Source organism: Lithobates pipiens, unplaced genomic scaffold (assembly GCF_037356315.1).
Source record: "Lithobates pipiens isolate NorthernLeopardFrog02 unplaced genomic scaffold, aLitPip1_a1.2 Scaffold_8, whole genome shotgun sequence".
Classification (NCBI taxonomy): domain Eukaryota; kingdom Metazoa; phylum Chordata; class Amphibia; order Anura; family Ranidae; genus Lithobates; species Lithobates pipiens.
In genome coordinates this window covers 481,774,870-481,789,612 of record NW_027507903.1, presented here as the reverse complement: position 1 = coordinate 481,789,612, position 14,743 = coordinate 481,774,870, and the positions used below count along the sequence as shown (strand labels likewise).

General features: G+C 46.0%; 1 protein-coding gene across 2 annotated transcripts in view; it reads right to left on the bottom strand.

Moving 5' to 3' along the window:
- The window catches only part of ADA2 (adenosine deaminase 2), a 79,998-nt gene that overhangs the window by 44,253 nt on the left and 21,002 nt on the right, over positions 1-14,743 (bottom strand). The window lies entirely within an intron of this gene.

Here is a 14,743-nt window from a genome sequence, read left to right as displayed (position 1 = left end):
TGCTTATGTTCAAGGTGTGGTTTTGCTGTATTTCCTTTCCTCAAATGCAGGCAGGCATGTACTGGCCATCGGGACTACCGGGAGATTCCCGGTGGGCTGATGGCTCAATGGGCCAGTTAGGTGCAGTCCTGGAGCCAATTTCACTCCTGTCAGCAGGAGCAGCTTCCCTCATATGCTGGAGAGAGCATTAGGCTTTCTGCTCCCTCCAGCCTGCAGGGGGAGATAGACGGCTGGCAGATTTTCCTTCCTCTCTCCCCTATCACTTGTTATCACATGACTGGAGAGAGGAAGAAGAGAAGCTGCCTTCAGAACTGTGGTTGTTGATGGGACTCTGATGTAAAGGGCTGCTGATGGGACTCTGATGTAAGGGGGCTGCCGATGGGACTCTGATGTAAGGGGGCTGCCGATGGGACTGTGATGTAAGGGGGCTGCCGATGGGACTCTGATGTAAGGGGGCTACTGATGGGAATCTGATGTAAGGGGCTGCTGATGGGACTCTGATGTAAGGGGGCTGCCGATGGGACTCTGATGTAAGGGGGCTGCTGATGGGACTCTGATGTAAGGGGGTGCTGATGGGACTTTGATGTAAGGGAGCGCTGATGGGACTCTGATGTAAGGGGCTGGTGATGGGACTCTGATGTAAGGGGCTGGTGATGGGACTCTGATGTAAGGGGCTGGTGATGGGACTCTGATGTAAGGGAGTGCTGATGAGACACTCAAAATGTAAGTGGGCCGGTCTGGATGAAGTCCAGGGCCAAATTTCAGTCAGCCCTGAATGCAGGTCAACTAAATCCAACTGATTTTAATAGAGCGGCACATATGTCAGGACAAAGGTTGTGTTTGACTTGCTTTGGGTTGCGCTGCCTTTCTCTAGATGCAGCATGCCCTGCTAAGGTATATTTGAACTGTAGGCACACCAGATCAAACACCTTGTTTGCCATTCAAATGTATGTTTGCATTCCTATACAACATGTAGCAAAGTATGAAAATAATGTTGACAAGAGCCATTACTGTCTGTGTCACTGCTGGGTAAATTTGGCCTCTCTAATTCTCCTGGGGACCATTGTCACTGGGACAAAAATTGATGGGAAATCCAATATTCTATGTTGCCACCAGAAAAGGAAAAGAGAGGAAATCTTCCACTGGGGACAACTGCCTGAGAGGGAATTTCTCCTTACTTCCTGCTGTGTCTTCAGGGCAGGAGGTAAAATCTCCTCAATGAGACACAGATGGCAAAAAAACAAAAAAAAACAAAAGATATAAACCCTTTTCTACCGCATACAAAACTATCAAGATTTGTCTTTGCTTTAGATTTATTTTTAGGTAAATATGAACTGTTGAGGTTGCAGGTGGTAATTCCAGCCAGTGTATTTTCATCTCCTGCTTTGTATTCAGTACACACACAGCTGATAGCAAAACTGTACTGAAAAAAAGAGGCTAAACTGGTCATGAAAATTCTAGCTGCCCGTCTCTCCTTTTGGTACAGATCAGAGACAAGAGATCCAGCCAGTCAAGTCAGAACAAGTGTATACTTGTTTCTGGTGCGGCCCAGTGAGTCTTAAGAGTTGATTTACTAAAGGCACAAAGACTGCACTTTGCAATCCAGTTGCTCCACAGCTTAGTAAATGAGGTAAGGCTTCACTTTGCAAAAAATACTCAATCACGTACAAGGAAAAAAAAAATGCATTTTTACTTGCACACAATTGGAAAATGGAAGTCAGCATTGCTTCTGCTCATTTACTAAGCTCTGGAGCAAATTGCAGAGTTCAACTGCACTTTGCAAAGTGCACAGTCTATTTGCCTTTAGTAAATCAACCCCTTAAAGTCATGGGATTGGCATGTTAATCAGGCAATTAGCAGTTACAGAAGAAGAAACCATCGATGGTAGCCTCTATATGTATCTCAGGACAGTCAGAAGGGACAACCCCTCGCCTCCTCTGCTGGCTCATACAGAACTGTTAAATTCTAATATAACATTTTTATTAAGGTGGGGTTCAGCCGAAATTTTTTTCTTTAAAGTCAGCAGCTACAAACACTGCAGCTGCTGACTTTTAAAATATGGACACTTACCTGTCCAGGGCGCGTGCGATGTCTTCACCGGAAGCCGGACTGTCCCTCAGTTCTCGGGTGGAGGTGCCGCCATCTTTGGTAAGGGAATCAGGAAGTGAAGCCTTGTGGCGTTAGAGCCTGTTTCCCTACTGTGCATGCTCGAGTCATGCTGTGTGTTCTTACTGTTCCCTGCTGTCTTCTGAGACCTGTGTGTCTTCCAGAAGACAATGGGGGGGATGGAGGAGGGGCGGGATATGGTGTAGATCACGACGGAGCCTGTGGTGATCTATGCCCGCAAGTGGGAACATATACCTGGATTATACAGGTATCTGCTCCTCCCCTCCCCCTGAAAGGTGCCAAATGTGACACGGGGGGGGGGGGGGTCCGATCAGCCATTCCATTTTTGGGTGCCATCTTAGCTTCTGTTTAACCGCAGTTGCCATAGTGCTACACATATGCTCAGTTATGACACCAGCCATTTGATGGCTAGACAGTTCAGTTGAGAGCACATGAAACTGTTCATGGCATGCTTTAAAGTGGAGCTAAACTTATCTTTCCTTCAATTTCTGTCCCTTGCCAGTGCCAACAGCTTCTTCTAAATGCTGGTCTTTTGGCCTCATTCATTTTATTTCATTGGTTGGCACAGGAAGACTTAACTCCCATGCCTGTGCAGCAGTAAGTCATCCCGGAACACAGGGACTGTGCTAGCAATGTGAGCAGTTTACTTGCCAGAGAACACAATGAGCCAACAGGTAGGTGTATTTTTTTGCAAAAGAGACAACATACTGCAAATGTCTCCTCTACAATAACGAGCCTGCCTACCTGCAGCTTGTGACAGTGGAACATAAGTACCACTTTATGTAATTGTTTTGAGAAACGGTTAAATTGATGGAGTTAGTTCCGCTTTAACTGATTTTCCTTTAGGCTGGGTTCACATCATGTGAGTGTGGCAAGCTTTCAACTTATATGTGCCTGGAGTTCAGCTTTAAATCCTCCTCTTGGCATACTTACAATATGTGAATGCGACAGACCAAACTTCTTAAAAAAAGAAAAGTAGCAAGCAGTAGGGGATTTTATCCCAATTAGAACCACTGAGGTCACATGTATTTGCTCAATTTTCTTTGAAAACTCGATTAGACAAATCCCTGCAGTGTGTCTCACTTCTTCTTCTCATGTATGACTTGCTGCTTTGTGGGGGATGTATGGTGCTGAAAGCAGCAGAATCATTTATAAAGTGCTGTGTCTACCATTAAAGTCATAGCGTGACCCCATGTCAGCAGACAGCTGATTGTATTGACACATACACTATATTACCAAAGGTATTGGGACAACGGCCTTTACACACACCTGAACTTTAATGGCATCCCAGTCTTAGTCTGTAGGGTTCAATATTAAGTTGGCTCACCCTTTGCAGCTATAACAGCTTCAACTCTTCTGGAAAGGCTGTCCACAAAGACTGGGATGCCATAGAAGTTCATGTGCGTGTAAAGGCAGGTGTCCCAATAGTTTTGGTAATATAGTGTATATTAATGTCCACATGTGTGCAGTGGTCTGTTCACACAAGAGTCCACCTCTTTTCCCCAGATAATATATACAATAACCCTTTGAACTTTGTATGTATAGAGATTTTTTGGGCATTTTGGATGGAATAGGGAAGGGTCAGGTTCTCTGTCAGGTTTTTACTGTCCCCACTAAGGAGATTCAACCTCTAAAATTGTTTGGGTCACCATTGTCATCCAGACACAAAGAAGAAATCCCGAATTTTAGAGCAAGTGGCAGGAGAAAATTTTCCACTGGGGACAAATGATCTGGTGACATCTAAGTTGGGAATTACTCTCACTTCCTGCTGTTCCCAAAGGCAACAGAACACAGACAGGAGAAAACAACCAAATATGGAGAAATCAGTAAGGGTGTCACACCAATGGTGATAGAGTCCAGAAAAAAGTTGGGACTCATACTCCAATACAATCTTTTTTAGTAATGTTTTAGAAAAATGTACAAACCTGTAAGACCCCTTTCACACTGGGTCGTTTTTCAAAAAATAAAATAAATAGCGCCTGCAAACCAACCTGAAACAGCCACTGCTGTGTCTCCAGTGGGCTTTCACACTGGAGCGGTGCGCTAGCAGGACAGTAAAAAAAGTCCTGCGAGCAGCATTTTTGGAGCTGTGAAGGAGCGCTATATACCGCCGGCAAAGCGCCTTGCGGTGGTTTTCAACCCTTTCTCTGCTGCTAGCGCGGGTAAAACTCCCCCTGCCAGCAGCCGAATAGCACCGCAAATCCGACGGTACCGCCGACGCACCTCCTGCCCCAGTTTGAAAGGGGCCTAAGCAAGCCACTGTACAGTTGCGAGCGACAACTCTCTTCATCAGGCTTATCTGGCTGACACACATAGCCAGATAAGCCTGATGAAGAGCGTTGTTGCTCGCAACTGTACAGTGGCTTGCTTACAGATTTGGACATTTTTCTAAAACGTTACTAAAAAAGATTGTATCGGAGTCCAGACTTTTTTGTTTAATCTATCAGTGGAGGATTGGGAGTCCGCCTTGGCAATAATTACGAACAACAAAGAAAAGAAAGTAACCCACCCATTCATATACATATACATACATATATATATATATATATATATATATATATATATATATATATATATATATATATATAGATAGATAGATAGATAGATAGATAGATAGATAGATAGATAGATAGATACATCAATATATATCATATATATATATATATATATATATATATATAGATAGATAGATAGATAGATAGATAGATACATCAATATATTTTATATATATATATATATATATATATCTACATATAGATCTATATCTATATCTACATATATTTATATCTATATACCCACTTTTAAGTACACAATAGGGTTTATTTACTAAAGCTGGAAAGTGCAAAATCAGGCTTCCTTCTGCATAGAAACCAATGAGCTTCCAGATTATATTACTAAAGCTTAATTGAACAAGCTGGGGTTAGAAGCTGATTGGTTTCTATGCAGAAGTGAGCCTGATTTTGTATTTTCCAGCTTTAGTAAATAAACCCCATTGTGTACTTAAAAGTGGGGTATGCCTGTATATATACATATATTATATAATATTTTTTTCCAAATGTCTCAGAATTCAGGCACTTCTGAAGTTGCATAACATAAAAGCCCAGGAGAGTGTTTGAACCCCGAAAGTGAATTGCCTCTCTATTGATTATTAAATAAAAACACTCTGGACTTTATCACCATTGCTGTTGCCTCCTTGCTGCTTTCTAAATACTCAGATTTCCTTCCCTACATTTGGGGGTGCATTGGTATTTGTGAACAGCCTCACCAAGAATTCTGTGTAACTAATGAGATAGTCATTGACAACATTGGACATTAAAAGTAAGAGATTTAGCACCTTTTATTCATGTATAGAAAAAGAAAGAAAAAAAAAAACACTTCCTTTTTTTACATTCCAAAATTAAAAAAAACATTTTGCCTATTCATAAACTTTAATCTTTGAAAGAGAGAGGTAGCTCAGAATAATTGACAGTTATAGAAAAAAAAGCAATAAATGGCATTCTGTACTATTATTTACCAAAAAGGATGTTTCTATATTTTAAATATCAGAATTTGCCAAATCCAGCTCTGTATTCATTCATAATTACATGCAAGACGTTTAAATACCTGCATTTGATTTGGTTTTAGCCTCTTCCAGTCCCTGTACAGCAACTAAGACTTAGAGAGGGAGAAGCAGCACAAGAAGCCAATCAGTTTGCTGCTTTGCTGTAAAGAAGCATGCTGATAGGATGACAGAACAGAATGACAGAAAGATGTCCTTCATTATCCAATCACAGGCCAGGGGAAGGGGCATGATTCCTGGCTATCTTCTGTGCCAGACAGTGCTGTGCTGTGTGGCAGAGCAGTGAAAATCTCAAGACTGTATGTATAGGATTTAAAAAGCGCCAATAGCTGATATAATATTTGGAGCAGCTGAGGTTGTTCATTGCATAGTTTGCTTTTCTGAGTGCTGCCCAGTGGTTGTGCTTCTTCTATTGCTTGCCACAGAAAGATTTATTTGCAAAAGACTCTGCACGTGGTTGTGGTACTAAATTGCAAACAAGCATAATATATCTATCCAAAATCATGAGGACACAAGGACCCCATTAATCAAAGGGCAGCATGTGTCCCTGAAAGGTTGGATGGGCATATGACACTTTGTGAGTAAAGACTGCAAATGTACTACAATTGCTGGTCTTTCTTCACTTGTGTTGCTTGCTGTGCCTCTGCGGGTCGGGAGTCCAAAATGTAAACAGAGGAATGTGTGTGAGGTGGTAATCTACTACAGCCTAACATAATGTAAGTATGCCATACAGTGCAGCAAGCATCCTACCTTGTCCAGCCGGGAGCCTTGAGTGTGATATCAGGGTTCACAGCGGCGAGACCTCCTGCCAGACCTGCTGGCTCAGCAAATACCCAGATTCAGTACGAGTGGGTGAGTTCTATGAAACAGAGATAGGAGCTGCGTATAGCAGTGTGTATGTGTGTGTGTGTTTGTGCCTTTATAAATTACCTTTTTCACATCGGGGAAGAAGGTGGAGCATCTTTTAAAAATATTAATATTCTCTCTATAAACACAGTGCAGTAATGTAACAATATCTATAGCAGCCCAGGCAGCTGCTATGGGGCCCTAGGTAGGAGAGGGGCCCCATTAGGAAAAATAATCTGTGAAAACTGTGATTTCCAGTATAGAAGTGCTGAAGTTTGACTTCAGCAGTGGTGGCCCGTAATACAAGGCGCAGGTGCGCCCCCACCCCATCCATGCGTCCTTTTACCTCCAATCTGATTCGCTAAAAATGTTTTTTAAATAATTCACAGAAGGGGATCAATCCCCTTCCATCAGGGCAGATCCAAGGTCCCATAGAGTAGAGTGAGCTATATCCGTGTCCGCTGTGCACAGACCTTTCATCCGCCTGCTCTGCTCATTGTGGCCCGCGACCGGTTACCAAGTCGCTTAAGTGGCCCTCGCTCTTCAAAAGGTTGGGCACCCCTGGTGGTTAGATGAGACCAAAATTGAGCTCTTTGGCATTAACTTGAAAATGATGACTATGACCCTAAGAACACCATCCCTACAGTCAAGCTCGGAAGTGGAAATATTATGCTTTGGGGCTTTTCTCTGCTAAAGGTACAAGCCGACTTTGCCGCACTGAGGGACCAATGGACAGGACCATGTATTGCAAAATCTTGGATGAGAACCTTCTTCCCTCAGACTGAACACTAAAAATGGGTCATGGATGGGTCTTCCAGCATGACAATGACCCAAAACATACCACCAAGGCAACAAAGGAGTGGCTCAAGAAGGAGCACATTAAGGTCATGGAGTGGCCTAGCCAGTCTCCAGACCTTAATCCTATAGAAAATGTATGGAGCCAGCTGAAACTTCAAGTTTCCAAAGGACAGCCAAGAAACCTTAAGGATTTAGACCCCTATCACACTGGGGCTGCCCGTGCATTAGCACTAAAGCGCAGCTTATTTAAGCGGCACTGTTTAAGCAGTGCTTTTCGGCTGATAGTGTCAAAGCACTCGGGCTTTCACAATCAGGTGACATGGGAGGCAGTTTTCAGGCACTATTTCTAGTGCTAAAACGCTTGAAAACTGCCTCAATGTGAAAGGGGTCTGTAAACAAGAGTGGTCCAAAATCCCTCCTAAGATGTGTGCAAACTTTGTAACCAACTACAAGAAACTTCTTACCACTGTGTTTCCCAACAAGGGTTTCTCCATCAAGTACTAAGTCATGTTTTGCTTGGGGATTAAAAACTTATTTTACTCACTGAACTGCAACTGAATTTATAACATTTGTATCATGTATTTTTTCTGGACTTTTGTTTGATATTGTAAAATACACCTATGATAAAAATTTATAGACCCTTCATTTCTTAACTTTCCTTGCACCTAAGCTCGGTCAAAACACGTTTCTAAACCACCTCTGGGTTTATGGTCAGCATTTAGATCCTCGGATGGCTGCTTGCATCAATATTCATATGGAAAACAGAGGAGTGTATTACCGTTTTAAAAGTTTTATTTAACCGGTTCCCGACCAGCGCACGCCGATGTACGTCGGCAGAATGGCACGGGCAGGCATATTGGCGTACAGGTACGTCCAATCTTCAATGCCGCCCTGCCATCACGAGGGCGCTGCTCGTGAAAGCCCAACCCCCCACAGTTAGTAACACACCCCTAGGAACACTTAACCCCTATACTGCCACCCACTGGTTAACCCCTTCACTGCCAGTGTCATTTACACAGGAATCACTGCATTTATATAGCAGTGATTACTGTATAAATGACAATGGTTGCAAAAATGTGTCAAAAATGTCCGATGTGTCCGCCGCAATGTCACAGTCACAATAAAAATCGCTGATCGCCGCCATTACTAGTAAATAAAAAAATAATAAAAAATTATTAATAAAAATGCCATAAAACTATCCCTATTTTGTAAACGTTATAACTTTTGCGCAAACCAATCAATAACCCTTATTGCGATTTTTTTTTACCAAAAATATGTAAAAGAATACGTATCGGCCTAAACTGAGGGAAAAAATGTTTTTTTATATATTTTTGGGGGATATTTATTATAACAAAAAGTAAAAAATAATGCGTTTTTTTCAAAATTGTCGCTCTATTTTTGTTTATAGCGCAAAAAATAAAAACCGCAGGGGTGATCAAATACCACCAAAAGAAAGCTCTATTTGTGGGGAAAAAAGACTTCAATTTTGTTCAGGAGCCACGTTGCACGACCGCGCAATTGTCAGTTAAAGCAACGCAGTGTGAATCGCAAAAAGTGGTCTGGTCTTTGACCAGCAAAATAGTCCGGGGCTGAAGTGGTTAAAATGACAAGGTTGTCACATAGGATTGCAATTTTTATTGTTCTTGATCGCATAAGATTGTATTATTATATGTAATACTATGATTTAGTACGGTTACCATATGATTACATTTGGATAGCGCAGCATTATATATTGTACAAAACGATCAAATAATTATTTCCCCCACTTTATAAGACACAAATGTAGCTCTGCAATTATTATCACGTCTTTGAATTGCCAGCAGTGCCTGAATATGACCTGGTTTCAGCCTCTTGCAGTCTTTGTACAGCAAGGCTGGACTGGGCTGGGCTACAGCAAGGCTGGACTGTAAGAAGACGAAGCATTGCAAAGAGTGAATGATTTTATGTGCTATCAAGAAACATGTTGAAAGGAGGAGGGAGCAGAGTAACAGAGACATGAACTAATCACTATGGAGCTACTGCTTTCACGGTCCAGTCAGAGGCCAGGGGCAGGTCCAGGATGACCTAGCCTCAGGGTAAGTGGAATGAATGATGCTCGGCTTTAGACTGAGGACCTCTAGTGGCAGAAAAAACTAGGGAAAATCTCTTGATTGAAGTTAAAGTGGTTGTAAACCCTAACAACCAACTTTGACCAACAGGTAAGCCTAGATTAAGGCTTACCTGTAGGTCCAAGTAATATCTCCTAAACCTACACGGTTTAGGAGATATTTGCCGAAATACAGGCACCGCTGTATTTCACTGAGCACTGCGCACTGAGCGCGTCGCTGTCTACGGCGATATGCCGCGAGTGGCGGCTCCCTGCGCATGCGCGGGAGTGACGTCATCGCCGCTTCGTCGAATGACAGCGGCGGAGCAGCGAGACCCACGGAGACCCACCGAGAAGATGCATGCTCCGGACTACAGGGGACAGTGGTGACATCGCTGGCTCCTGTGTCAGGTAAGTGACACATAATGGACTACTATGCGATGCATAGTAGTCCATTATGCTTTACCTTTGCAGGGAATCAAAGAGGAAGTAAACCCATCAGGGTTTACTTCCTCTTTAACCACTTGCTTACTGGGCACTTAAACCCCCCTCAGTCCCAGACCAATTTTCAGCTTTCAGCGCTGATGCACTTTGAATGACAATTGCGCGGGCATACAACACTGTACCCAAATGAAATTTTTATCATTTTTTTCCCACAAATAGAGCTTTCTTTTGGTGGTATTTAGTTACAGCTCGGAGTTTTATTTTTTGATAAACAAACAAAAAAAGATGCAAAAAACAAACAAATCATGTTTAATAGTTTGTTATAAAATTTTGCAAACGGGTAATTTTTCTCCTTCATTGAAGTGCGCTGATTAGGCAGCACTGATGGGCTGCATTGGTGGGCACTGATGGGCTGCATTGGTGGGCACTGATGGGCTGCATTGGTGGGCACTGATAGGCTGCATTGGTGGGCACTGATAGGCTGCACTGGTGGGCACTGATAGGCATAGTTAAGGTGGCACTAATAGGCACAGATAAGGCGGCACCGATGGGCACAGATAAGGCGGCACTGATGGGCAAAGATGGGCACGGATGGGTGGCACGGATGGGTGGCATGGATGGGTGGCACGGATGGGCACTAATAGGTACCACTGATAGATGGGACTGATGGGCACTGATAGGTGGCACTGATAGGTGGCTCTGATAGGTGGCACTGCTGGGCACTGATGGGCGGCACTGCTGGGCACTGGTAGATGACACTGATGGGCACGGATAAGTGGCACTGGGGTGCAGCACCTTTGAGGCAGATTGTGGGCACTGCTGGGTGGCACTGTGGGTGGCACTGTGGGCACTGCTGGGTGGCACTGACGGGGGGCACTTACTTTTAAAACATTTGGCACTGCAGGGGGCAGGTGGGCACTGGCAGGAGGCAGATGGGCACTAGCAGGGCTGGCCGTGATCGGGACTGATGTCCCGATCACGGCCGCCGGTGATCGGCTTTTTTTTTTCTCCTCGCGCTGTCAGCGCAAGGAGGAATAATAGCCGATTACCGGCTCCGTTATATCACATGATCAGCTGTCATTGGCTGACAGCTGATCACATGATAAGGGGTCGGGATCGACCCCTTGCACGGATCGGTGATCAGGCGAGTCTCATGGACTCGCCGATCACAGAGCGCGCCGTGCGCGCCCCTCAGGGGGCGCGCAGGCCGCTCATGCACGGGACAACAGACGTCGCCCCGGCAAAGGAGATCCGCGCTGTAGCCGTCATTTGGCTATAGCGCGGATCTCAAGTGGTTAAATATTGTTTAATGAATATAAAGGGGTGGGTCCTGCGCAAATCGTGCCACTCAATTGTTTAATATTGTAATGAAAGCTGGTTTTGTTGTTTTATCTTAAATCAGGCAATTCGTCTGATTTTTGTTTTTGGCTTGAGTTCTGCTTTAACGTAAAAGCCTGACAGAAGGAATACAGGCATGAACATTTCCAGGACACAGTACAATTTACTACAGACTGTCATTTCTGCATTGATACACAATTGCTGTGACAGCGAGACTGGGTTACGTCATATTAAGTCATGGGATTGAGCCGCCATCGCCCCCGCCGAGGCTTAAGCTCTGTACTTGCTTTCACGCTGACAGAGTACAAGGCAAACTTTTCATGACCTCTGTAAATAATGGTGACAGCAGGGGCTCATGGGATACAAGTCCCAGAGTGATCCAGACAGAGTGGGGCAAACGTATACTACTGAAGATGCTCAGACGTTTTAGCCGTAGATCTGAGATCTAATTTCTAGCAGATCAGAATGAGAATTTGTTTAGCCAGATCTGCATTATTCTTAAAGCGGTGTTTCAGCTGAAAAAATGTATTTTTTAAAGTCAGCAGCTAAAAAAAAAGTAGCTGCTGACTTTTAATAAGGAGACTTACCTTTCCAGGGCGCCTGCGATGTTGGCTGCCGAGGCCGACATGTCCCTCGGCTCTCGGGTCCCGGTGCCACCATCCTCACTAAGGGAAACAGGCAGTGGAGCCTTGCGGCTTCACTGCCTGTTTCCTGCTCCGCATGCGCGAGTCATGCGGCACTTTGTGAATTTGACGTGCTGTGTTAGGGAACTCACAGTTCCCAGAACACAGCGCGCACCATTACCCAGAAGACAACGCGACAAGGAGAGAAGACGAAGATCACTGAGGAGCAGGAAGAAGGCAGATTAGGAAGACTGCCTAGCAACAGGGATTTCTGATAAGGTAAAAAAAAATTTTTTTTCAAATGTTTTTTTTAACATTTGTTTAAGAATATTAATGATCTTTTATTTTTTTAGGGTGGCCCTCCACTTTAAGACCTCTGTGTGGACTTCAAATTTAAATTTGTACTCAGCAACCCAGCTGAGAAAAAAAATAATAATAAACATGCAGCGTGGTCTAAATAGAACAGCTAGCCTTCTTCTCATGTAGCAGAATAATGAAAGTCAGCAGAGCTTTCCCTCATTTTCTAACCTCTCATCTGCAAAGTTCACAGTCTATTTGCCTTTAGTAAATCAACCCCTAGGTGAATATTCTGAAGTTCAGCGGCGGGACAAGGTCATCCAGTGCCCAGGGCAAAGATGCCAAACTGCGCCCCCCTTTCCCTTAGGGTTAGGGTCAGGGTGCCCCCTACCCCTGCAATAAACCATTGCGCCAGGGGCAGCCACTCCTCCTGCCCACCCCTTGTCCCGGCCCTGTGCTGAACTACACCAGCCTGTAGTTCTCGGGAGCACAGGGTGACAAGAGAAACTGCGTTGTCACCCTACATCAGTATCATAGGTGTGCACAGCCTATTACATTAGGTTGTGCAAGCCAAAGCTCAAATACACATGCCTTTCTCTGCAGCCTCAACTACACTGGACAGTGAATGAATGGGAAGTGCTCTATGCTGAGTGGCTTCCTGTTCATTCAGAAACTGAAGCATAGTAAACATAGATTGTGAGTGTGTCCACTTTGTTAATTTATAAAAGGAAGGGGCTGGTAAATGACATAATAGTCACCCACCCCCAGAGGCGGCTCTAGGCTTTGTGAGGCCTTAGGCAAAACTTAGACATAAGGCCCCACTCACGCCTATAATGGGAAAAATAAAAATTGTCTGCAAAAAGATGCACAGATCTAGCACACAGGTGATCAGCATCATTTCCAGGGCACCCATCAGGCATATGCAGCCAATGCCGGGGGGGGGGGGGGGGGGGGGGGGAGAGAAGGGAAGGTGAGAAAGAGAGAGGGGTGATAGAGAGATCCCTAGCCCTGTCCCTGTCTGCAGCTTCTCCTGTGCCCCATGTCCCAGTCTGCAGTCCCTGTCTGTGGGAAGGTTGGTGTGATGCTTGTTACAGTACCTTCCAAGCCAGCCGGATGTTCATGATGGCCAGCAGCATGCAGGGTCCATTCTTGTTCTGGGTGGGGACAGTGTTCTCCTTCCAGAGGATGTTTGCTGTGTGATTGAGTGGTCCCTGGTCACCAGCACCTTCTGCTCGTCTTTGGTTTCTGGACCCCAGTCAGCCTGTCCTCCGGTCCTGGGAGGTCTTCAGAGCTCTTCTCCCTCCAGGGATATGGGTCCTTGCTGCCAATGCTGCTCACCTTCCCCACCAGGCTCAGACTGGGACAAAAAAAAGGGGCCCAGGTATTTTAGACTGAGCAGTCCATGAGACTGGTCCCCTCCTCACTCTCCATCCTTACAGATCCCCTGCAGCAGCCGGTGGGAGAGAGGAGACTGGAACCTTGCAGAGCTGCGGGGGGTGAGGGGGGCCGAGAGAGAGCACAGGGATATCGGATAGCATGGGAGTGAGGCAGAGAACACTCGGGGGGGTAGAGAGCAGGTGGGCTGAGAGCACTAGGTGAGTATAGAGCGGGGGGGCAGAGAGTAGGGGGGAGCTGGAGAGCACTAGGGGAGCAAGAGAGCACTGGTGGGGCAGAGAGCACTGGTGTGGGGGCAGAGAGCACTGGGGGAGCCAGAGAGCACTGGGGGGGGGGGGGCAAAGAGAATGGGAATGGAGAGAACAGGAGCTGAGGAGCATGGTGGGTGGAGAGCACTAGGGAGAGGAGCCAGGGAGCATGTGGTGGGACAGAGAGTACGGTGCAGCGGAAAGCACTGGGGGGAGCCAGGGAGCACATGGGGGGCAGAGAGCACTGGGGGAGCTGAAGAGCACTGTGAGGGGGAGCTGGAAAGCATGGTGGGGTGGAGTGCATGGAGGGGCGGAGAGCATGGGGGGGGAACTAAAAAGCATGGTGGGGTGGAGAGCATGGGAGGCAGGCAGAGAGTACTGTGGGGGGACCAGAGATCACAGTGCGGTGAAAAGCACTGGGGGAGCCAGGGAACACATGGGAGGGGGCAAAAATCACTGGGGGAGCTGAAGAGCACTGTTTGGGGAGCTGGAAAGCAAAGTGAGGTGGAGAGCAGTTGGGGGTTGAGAGCATAGTGGGGTGGAAATCACAGCGGGCCAGAGGAGATCATAGGGGGTGGAGCAAGGGAGCACATGGGGGAACCAAGAGCATGGTGGGGTGGAGAGCACAGAGAGGGTGGAGCAAGGGAGCACATGGGGGGACAGAGAGAATGGTGGGGTGGAGAGCACAGAGAGGGTGGAGGAGATCATGGGGGCGGAGCCAGGGGAACTGGAGAGCACGGTGTGGTGTTGAGCACTAGGGAGGGGCAGAGAGCACTGGGGGAGCTGGAAAGCAAAGTGAAGTGGTGAGCATGGGGGGGCAGAGAGCAGATGGGGGCTGAGAACATGGTGGGGTGAACTGAGAGCATGGTGGGATGGGGAGCAGGTGGGGGGACTGAGAGCATGGTGGGGGGGGGCTGAGAGCATGGTGGGGTGGGGAGCAGATGGGGGGATTGAGAGCATGGTGGGGTGGGGAGCAGATGGG